We start from the raw sequence: 10,896 nt of genomic DNA on the forward strand, positions 1-10,896 counted from the left end.
GCACCAAAGTGCATGACAGGTTTCTTGAAAGTTCCATTTGGTGCTTTACAATACTTTCAAGTGTCCTAGAGTGCTTTAAAGTGCTGGAAAGTTCTTAAAAGTGCCTCAAAGTGCTTCACAGTGTGTAAGTGTTGCAGCTAGATTTCAGTACTTTAGAGTATTTTTAAATGTCTTTTGTGTGGCAGAGAGATCTGTACATGGGGTTCCAGGAGGCTAATCCTAACATTAGGATGTCCCTTCGATGCTTTGAGGGTCTAACACCATACTTTGTACGCAAGTTGAAGGACCGCAATACCCGCTGTTGTGATTCTGTGGATACCATGTTTAGCTTGTTTAATTGAAGGAAGGCTTAAATCAGATGCTTCATGGAAGATACGGGCTACATGGAATGTCATGCTTTTGCATGTGTCTTGTGTGTAGTCTGAGTGGTGGAATAGCATAATGCACATCATCAAAAACCACTTTTTCATCCTTGACAGAACTATGGGAGTATGTATTGTGTCCAAAGCCAACTGATAGTGCTTTGCACCGTAGCAAAGTCTTTTGGGAACATGCACTGATTGCGGGATTGAAAGGCTCTTATTGTGTCCCGTTGAAGAGAGTGATGGTATCTCTAGAATGACTGTCAAGCTTTTTGACAAGGTTCCTACACAAGAAAAGGATGAAGAAGGTCTAGATAAATGTCAAAAAGACCTCTTGGTTCAGCAGCTTACTCCGATGAGTTTCATTTCTGTGCTCCGAGGGAAACTAGGGAAGTTCATCAAACACAACTACTTATATAGGTGGCAAGCTCAACAGTTCAAGGAGTGTTTGGCCAATTTTCTTAACAATGTAGTGGTGTGTATAGTGGATTTTGCAAAGAATTACTCCTTCAAGGTGCAAAACATGATCCAGTCAATGCATGGTATTCATCTAAGTCACAATATTTTGTTCCATTTCATACTTATGTGATGCGCTTGGTGCTATACAAAAGATGACTCACTTCTACATCTCTGACGACAAGACACATGACACTTTGTTTGTGCAGCACTGTTTTCTTTTGCACAATGAATGGCTGAAAATACATGGCTATAGTGTCAAGCGACATTGGCTGTGGGTCGGATGGTGCTCTGTCACAAGTCAAAGCAAGGCGGCCATTCGATTTTGTTGCAAGATTCTTCAATATGACAGGTGTCGAAATGACTCACAATTTCTTTGCTTCAGGCCATGGAAAGGGTGAACACGACGAGGCTGGTGTAGTGGTCAAAACAGCCCTCACACAGGAGCAATTGAAATGTGACGGGTGGGAGCTGCATAACGCTTCAAGCGTTGTTTCATTCCTCAATGCAACTCTCAAAAATCGATGCCCACAGACAGGCAAGAAAGTGGATCGTGCTTTCTTGGAGGTCAAGCTTGGTGATGTCGATAGAGTTATAGAGTGGGATTGCAAGCGCATGACAGGGTCTCGATCCTGGCACTGTGTCAATGGCTATAGTCAGACGGATATGCACAGACTAAGGCACAGACTACTCCCTTGCTTTTACGGTGCATAAGGTCAATAGAGGAGATGTGCCAACAAAGATCATGTGCAGGGGTGCGTATACTTGCAAATATAACCCACAGTTACGGATGAAAGTGATGGAGAAGCATCGAGTGAGGATGAGGATGAATACGCCCCCATGTATGCTGTCACCACGATGACCTGAGAGATGCCCTTGATGGTTGGCCAAAATTTTGCAGTGACTGCAGAGGAGCAGGTGCAGACTTCTACATCCTAAAATGCACCAACACAAAGCACCTGGTCAAAACTGAGGAAAAGGATCAATGGCACAAAATCATTAAGAAAAATTCGTATATGTTTGAGGACCGAGATGATACTTATGTCCTTTTGGACAACAAGCCCACTACCCTAATCTACTCCCATCTTGTGCGATGCATGAGGTTTTCCATGTCCCCGAGGGAAGGTGAGCATAATGTATATGATATGTCAAATGACATATTTGAGAAAATCTATAACAGCATGCCCCCAGAGGAGAACTTGTAAGATTTATCTCTGTAAATTTGACTTTGGCCAGCACTTTTAACAGTAGCTAGCACTTTTTCTTATATATAAAAATAAAAAAGGAGGCAGTGAACTATATTGAGATGAGTCAGGAAGGATTACATCAAAGCGGGGGAGGGGGGGGATCACCTGGCTACTGCCCTCTAAAATTACAGCTAATTACCCATGATAGCTAGCACTTTTCATAGCAGAGTGATAAAAGACGTCTTTTAAAACACTTGAAATCACTTCTGAGAACTTGGCCAATTGACCATCACTTTACCAGCCCCCCTGAACCACTTTACCAGCTCCTAGAAACACTTAAAAGCACTTTTGAGCACTTTATACTACTTGAAAAGCACTATGAACCACTTGACCACATCCTAAACCACTTGGCCATCACTTTATACCACTTGAAAAGCACTCTAGACCACCTGACCAGCACTTTGAACCACTTGACCAACCCCCTGAACCACTTGGATAGCACTTTGTTCCACTTAACCACAATTTACCAGCCCCCTAAAAAACATGACCAGCTCTTTGGACCACTTAGGACCTCCTAATCAGCACTTTTAAGCAGTTTATACCACTTGAAAAGCCCCTTGAACCCCTTAACCACCCCCCTGAACCACTTGGACAGCACTTGATACCACTTGACAAGCACTCTCAACCACCTGACCATCACTTTGAACCACTTGACCAAACCCCCAAACCACTTGGACAACACTTTGTACTACTTGACCACCACTTAACAACCACTTAAACCACTTGACCAGCTCTTTGGACCAATTTGGACCACCTGAGAAGCACTTTATACTACTTGACAAGCACTATGAACCACTTAACAAGCTCTTTGGACCACTTAGGACCACCTGACCAACACTTTTCACCACCTGACCAGGACTTTGAAGCACTTTATACTACTTGTGACAAGCACTATTGACCACTTGACCACCACCCACTTTAAACCACTTGACCACTTAACCAACACTTAACACAAATTCCAGTTGACAGCAACAGTAATAGTTGACTTTCAAAATTCTTCATAGTATATTCAGGTTTAGATACAAGAACCGTTTGCTGTATAGGGAGTTAGCTTTTTCAAGGAGTAAAGTCAGTTAGTTAGTAGACTGCTTGGCCATTCTTGCCAACATGGCCACTTATAATTGGTTGTTGGACCTGGCATTTTTGGTGCAAGAATTTCATGTTGTGCACGTACTTTTCCATGTGCGAGATTCCAATTCATTTGTGCAAGTTCATCAGTCTTGGCATCAAATGGACATTCCCTAACAGTCTTGGCTTTGTCAAGAGTCTCAGTCCACTGTATTATAAATGAGGCAACATCTTCTTTGAGGAAAGTTTCCCACTACCTCTCATTTTGCTTTTCTATCCTAGGCAGAATGACAAAGTTACTAGGATCATTGAAGTACATCTTATAAAGGGAATCATCCATTAGTAAAGTGTTAGACTTATTGAACTTAGGAAAGAGGTGCCAAAAGGTTTCATTGGCTTTGGGGGGTTTCCAAATTCCCAACTGCTAACATGGCAGCATTTCTGTGCCAGCCACCCACTCAGACAACGCTTGGCCTGAGATAGGCACTTGCCCATACCCTTCTCAATATTGTGGCAGCGCGCGTGACGGCCATAGAAAAGCCTCTGCTATCTCACTGAGTCCAAGCAAGAATAATTCTGCATCGTTTCGTACATAGTACGTGACGATATCATCCCCCTTTACTTTGTCAAATTACAACGTGTTTAAATTTGGGGGTTCCAATCCTTTGTGCTTATCATGCACACAAGAAAGAACATTGTTGAAGTCTACAATTACTGCCAAATCTCTATGGACTGGGAAGCGACACATTTTGTAGCAAGGAAGATGGAGATCAATGTGCTCGACCTCATCAGTGGGCGGTGAGGGTTTTGAGCCAACCACACGAATTTTGACTAGAGAGAACAAATGGAGAGAAACTAAGAGAGAATACTTAAATTTATATTGCCGGGAAAAAAGATACAAAGCTGCAATCTAAAAAAGATAGCATGAAAAAAAAAGATACAAAGCTTCAAGAAGCTAAAGCTTCTTGCATGCTGGTTTTTGGGGCGAGTATGCCCATACTCTTTTTGGGGTCTTGGGACACCTCGTCCTCCATCTGCTTTTTTCTCTTCTTCCGCATCTCCACAACTACAAACTGCAGGGTTGATTCCATTTCAGGATCCTCTGCCTCAGCTTCACTGTCCTCCTTACAGGCATCAATACCTGGGCAGCATATTGTGACCACAATGAACACGGTGAGCATGATTCAAACATGGGAGGAGACAGATATACAAAACTAAATAACCTTGGTTGCTTGCGGACGGAGTTGTCTCCTTCAGAATGTCTCAATCACCACCCTCAACAATTTTCCCACCTTCAAAGTTCTTGTACTTCAATAACATGGCGTCAAGGTCAAAGACCTCGTCCACATCGTGCAGGGAGGATGTGGAAGCTTCTTTCTCAGCATTGGCTCAACTGAACAAACGCACACAATTAGTCTCCACAACAAATTATCATAAGTTATGTTGTATAAAATGAACAACCTACCTTCAAGCTCCTCATAAGAATTCCCAAGTGCCCAACATCTTGCTTTATGGGGCATCTCCTACTTACAGTCTGGTACAACACACTTGGGATCAGTCACGTTGACCATTGAAAAGCAGAACGGATGGTATCTGTGGGCACACAATAGCTGAAAGACACCGGCCGCATATTTTCCCAACAGTTCTTGACCACATGTCACACAATTTCCAGACAATAAAACAATATCCACACTAAATTTAGACTTGAAAGGTGGAGTGGGCACAAGAAGGGCCGTGCCCTCTCTTTTCATGAACTTACTGGACCCCTTCATGAAGGAGGACGACCTTCTGAACTCACCAAGCTCCCTATCCATTTCCTTAACATTTTTTTGTACAAAATTAAAAACAAAGGAAGATTATTGCACAACCAACCATAATGGGGGACATGCAGGCCTACAACAGGCACTTGCAAGCACCTTGGAGCACTTGTTGGAATATTCAAGTACTTGTAGACACTTCCAAGTGCCTGCAAGTTCTCTATTTGTCGACTTGTAGCACTTTGAAAGGCACTTGCTAGCACTTGGAGACTCTTTTTAGCACTTTAAAGCACTTTTAAGCACTTGTAGGGTCTTAAAAGTGGTTTAAAGTGCTTAAAAGTGCCTCAAAGTGATTGCAGAATAAACTTTTAAGCACTTTGAAAGCATTTTGATGCAAATTTAAGGTCTTTGAAGCACCTTCAAGCACTTGCACGACTTTGCAAGTGGTTGAAAGTGCTTCAAAGTGCATAAAAGTTAGGCACTTTTTAGCACTTGCTGGCATTTGTAGGTGTTTAAAAGTGATTGGAAGTGCTTCCAGGTGCTCAATCTATCCACTTGCAGCACTTTGGAAGGCACTTGCTAGCACTTGGAAGCTCTTTTTAGCACTTTGAAGCACTTTCAACTACTTGCAAACTCCTGCAAGTGCTTGCAGGAGGGTCTTAAAATTGCTTCAGTTAAAAGTGCTCTGAAGTGATTGCAAAAAGAACGTTTAATCACTTTGAAAGCATTTTGAAGCAATTTTAACCACTTTGAATCTTTTTCGAGCACTTGAGTGGCTCCAAAGTTGTATATGCTAGCCTAGAGGCTCGAGCTTAAACCCATAGTAGAAGGGATTGTGGTGAAAGCCTTTAAAAAGAAGCGTTTATGCAAGGAGGCTTCATTCTTGAGTATCCACTCTTAATTGAGGATCCACTTTTGAGAGCTCCCTCTCTCTTGATTGCTCACTCTGTGGCCTAGCCTTGAGCTTAATGCCCATGCTTAAGAGGCTAGAACTAATCCATTGTAATTAGAGTAAGCTCTTCTTGATTAATCTAATTCCTATTTTTTGTCTACGTCTTCTCTATATTTCATTATGTCATGAAATAGTATTATGCTTATTATTCTAGATTTGAGAGAGGTATGTACTTCTTGCTATTAACCACTCCTATTCTTCTCTAAGCATTCAATTTGTGATATTTAGCATCACTAATTAGGTTGATTAATTTGGGTCTTAATCTTGTAATATTGTGTGTGCCCTATTGTTTGCTTGTGTGTAGATAGGTTTTATGAAACTCTAGCACCATTCACCTCGTGTGTGTAGCTATTGATGAAGTGCCGTGATTGGCATGTGGTGATTGGAGAGGTCAACACCAATGTAATTAATGTGTGCTTATCATTAGTGTGCTTGGGGTTTCTAGTCTATGGTAAGTCTGACTTTGGTGGACTTGATGTGTATAGGAGTTGATTGATTAGTGATTAGAGTATGTTTAGAGTTAGTTTTTCCATGGCTAATCTCTACTTGCATTGGAAAGGTGATCTCTTGAATCCTCTATTTCTATTCATCCGATGCTCGTGCTTCCATGCCCTAGCTGGGTTGCCGATCAACGGATTTGATAATTTTGAGTGGGTTGCGATTAGGTCGTGCTACAATGTCTCCCAACATGCTGCAAGCAAAGTCATGGAGAAAAATGATTTGCAACCAATGCTGAAAAAAATGATTTTTGGCCATGCATTGCCATGAGGCGATGTAGAACTCACCTTTCCAATCAACCAACAACATGCATTTGGAGAGGTAAGTTTCGATGGTCGTGTTTGTTGTTGGGGTCTACAGTGTTGTATTGGTTGCAGGGGACTGCTATGTCGTGGTTGTTGAAGGTGTCTATTGTGTCGCATGTGTTAGGAGGGTATGCTGTGTGGTGGTTGTTGGGGGGGTCTGATGTGCTATGGTGTTTGTTCCAGGGGCCCAGCTTTGTGTTCTGAGTCGAGTTTTTGAGCTCTTGGAGGGAGTGTTCTTCTTGGGAGTCATCTCTTCCATGGGTGCTGTTGCAGCCTTTATGCTTCCGTGCCAGGGGAAATGGGGGTAGAGCTCCACTAGGGATATGGCAGAGCACGACGGATGCAATGGGAGGTAGATGCAATGAGGGGAGCAGGAGCTATGGGAGCAAAGCGAGTACACATGTACATGCGGGAAGGAGAAAGAGGACAAAGGCCATGATGACTGTAAGTTCAAAAAAGGGGGCCACTCCACCCCATAATGGCTCGCATGCATCTAGATTATAGGTACATAAATTATATTGCACGCAAATTTAGAATTTTCCTCTCCCTCTTTTTCAAAATTTAAAAAACGTTGAATTTCCCTCCAACTAGGTGCTATTGGTGGTACCACCAAAAGGTGTAAAAAGTGGTACCACCTAAACATGCTGTGACCCACCAGTGATAACTCTGAGAGACGGTGATCTCGTAGTTGTCAATACTTGAGAGGTTTCTTCATATGTCAATGACAATGATTCTCCTTCATTGAGCCCTTGATGAGCCTTAAAAGGTGAAAGAAAAATATTTTGTCATCTTGGTAGAGGTGTTTGAAAAAATACACCAGCAACCACACCATCTCGGATCCCTCAAACACAATTGCATATTTGACCATGTGCTTATCCATGTAGTCGAGAAAGACTCAGAAGGCCTTTTCATGTAAGTTTTTTGTGACCTGCATGTTGATAGAGCCCTCTAACATACTCACCAGGTCATGTGCTTGATTTGTAAGGCCAACCTTTTTGAATTTTGCGGGGAGTGCATCACTTGATCGTGTCATGGGTTTGTGCGCAAGAAAGATGCCAAGAGAGTTTAGAGCTAGAGATTTACAAAAGTGAGAAATGAACTTTAAAAACTTACAAAGTGACTTATATACCCAAAGGCACCTTAAGAACTTAAAAAAAAAACCCAAAACATAGCTAGGATGTATAAATTAAAACAAATTCTTGGGGACAAAACAACACAAGCCACCATTTGAGCTGATTGACAGTTGTAATCAATCAAGTTGAACATTTTTGCTTGAAAGCTTTTAGAAAATGAATACGCCAAAAAACTTGAAAATGAACAAATATGCGTAGAGATGAAATACAAAACATCGTATTCATTAATAAGAGAAAATTTGCAATAGTTACAAGCTTTTACAACAATATATCAGGGGAAGACAATGTCCTCACAAAGAAAGACTTTTTCTTTCTATAGCGGTTTTTTTTAATTGACAACAAAGAGGTACAACTTGGGCAATGTATATCTCATACTAAGATAATCATGAACATGGTGAAGATGTCAAGTCATTTATTCACAAAGAGATTGTGCATTGCATCATCATGGAGACATATTTGAAGATCTATGGTTTCTCCAATAGCAACATTAGAGTCAAATGCTTCCCATACAACCATCATTTGCTTCTACCTCCTATAAGAAAAGACCATTGATATTTTGTGCTTTGAAATATGGTATCTGAACAACAATTTCTCCCCAATTACACATCACTAAATGGCATCTCCTTGGTGATTGATCACCTTGGTTTCCTATCCAACTACAAGGAAACCATTCTTGCACCATCACCTTAAATCCACATTGTTGGTGTCCTATGGACACCTTGCAATTAAAAGATATACACAAACACATGAAGATGCATAAACCACGTTGCCATTTCTTGGTGTGACCCATAGGTGCAATACATGGGGACACACACATCTACTCCATTCTCCTTTTGTTTATTTATATCAATGACATAGGCCATTCCAAAATCTCTAAGATTTGTGAGTGAATGGGAGATTGCTATACCCATTTTGCCTAGGTGTGACATAAGTAAGCATATATAAAAATATCTCCAATGAGGAAATCTCAAAGGGTAGACAACCAACATATAGAAATTTGCCAAGTTCCATGTGGATGGCTTCAAAGATCCCACTAAAGGATTCTACCAGCTCCTTCTCTACAAAATCAAATGGAAAAATATCTACAAGAATGAACAAATAACATATATCATGCGCACATTTGAAGCAACCTATGAGGTGAAACAAAATAAAAAATAAAAAATCCTCAATACATAAAGAGAAGGGGATGTACAATTCATGGAAAACCTTGGTTGAGTTAATGTTGTCCCTAGCTTCAAATGAGAAGGTACATAGATATACTATGCCTTTGCTAGCTACTTACCATCTTGAGTTTGCTTGAATTCCATGGTTATTCCCTTCTAGTAGTGTGCTTAAGAAGCTATGTGCCTCCTTGAGACCTTATGTGTACCTCTTGACATGTGAGATGACTTTTTGAATTAGGACTTGCACTGCACAATGTTTAATTATTCATCTCTTATCTCCACACATAGTATCTTCTTCTCCTTTCTTTCAAGGAGTTCAACACAAAATTAATCCAAAATAGAGATTAGATTGTAACATCTTCATAATAGAAACAAGTAACATAAAGCGTACATAAATGCAACAACAATTTATACTTGTAAAACATACTCCTTAGCATATTGCATAGGGAAAAAAAAGTCATAGATCACTCTTTTGGGGTTAAAAAGGGGTGATCTAATAATCTATTTGAGGGTTTTGGAATGCTCTAAACACATTGACTCTATCAAGTTTTCTAGATTGTGCACAAATTTTGTGCTGCAAGAAAATCCAAATATCTATCCTTTATATTTTTTTCCTATTGTTGCAAGTGTTTCTACAGAGGTTGCCTTACATAGGTGTTATTCAAAGATCCAAGCTTTGGATATTTCCTGGGATTGACGCACTTGACACCTTTGGCCACTCTCCTTGCACATCAGCATCAACAGAGACGACACCAATACGTACACACACTACGATATCATCTTGGAGCAGTTGAAAGTTACTACTGTGTGCTAGTGTAGTTATATACACAGAGTTTGATGTATGCCTCTTGTGGTCAGCAATTTGTTTCTTAGCTGTTGTGAGACGAGTCACATTTAATACTTTCATAGATTTGACCGATTCTATTAGCAAGTGACAATTCTAATGGGAGGCATATTTGGATAGTAGTTTTTATCTCTTTGGGAGTTGTTTTATGCATTAATATGCATGAACTAGAACTTTGAGTGTTGTTGTGCTTTGTTGAGAGCATTTTACTCCCCGCAAGGATCTCACTTCAATCCAAACTTCTTGCATCTCATTGGCATCTGCCTGTGCATATGTCTTGCTACCCTAGCAGTGACTACTCGTTTTATGTATGTTGAGTTGCAGACACTACCTTCTACGATGTTTAAGGAGCCATGTCTAGCTTGTTTTGGTAGTTTTCATACCATTGTTGAGCTTCTTCTTGTCTTAAGTCTGCATAATCTTTTGTGAGGGTCATTGTGTGAGTTTTTTGGAAGCCGAGCAGTGGGGGCCAGGTTGCCCAATGTGAGGTGGATTAGGTTGTTGGGGATCCACATTCATGGCCTCACCATAGGATATGTATAGACTTGGGATATATGTTTTTGGTGCCTAGTTGGCAGTCATTTATCAATTACCATTGATCAATTGACATTGGTCATTTGCTATTTAGTTCAATTTTATGTTGTTTTATGCTCAAATCGCATTCTTGACTTATTATGCGTTGATTTTATGTTGATTTGGTTGATATTTTTTTCGCTGTGTAGAGGAAACTCTATCGGATTTTTCCCACAAGTCCTTTGTTGCTTAGCTCTATCTTGATTTGCTGCATGTTTCTACATTTTTTATGAATATTTCTATTGATATTTTTATCTCTATGCAAAGGAAACTGCTTTTGTGATATATTGCCATAACAACCTAGCATTCCTCTCTTGCATATAGCTCTTTTCATAATGGTGGGATCTTTTGAGAAAGAAGATTAATATATCAAGAAGTTTGATAGAATAAACTTTACCATTTGGAAGCAGCGTATGCTTGATGTGTTGGTCAACAAGGGTCTTGCACTACCATTGAAAGAGCAGAGAGAGTGCATGTACACTTAGGATCAGCGGGAGGAGCTTGATGGTCATGCCATGGCGACTATCACGTTGCATCT

The sequence above is a fragment of the Adiantum capillus-veneris genome, chromosome 17 (genome assembly GCF_014529385.1).
Source record: "Adiantum capillus-veneris isolate H3 chromosome 17, ASM1452938v2, whole genome shotgun sequence".
Classification (NCBI taxonomy): domain Eukaryota; kingdom Viridiplantae; phylum Streptophyta; class Polypodiopsida; order Polypodiales; family Pteridaceae; genus Adiantum; species Adiantum capillus-veneris.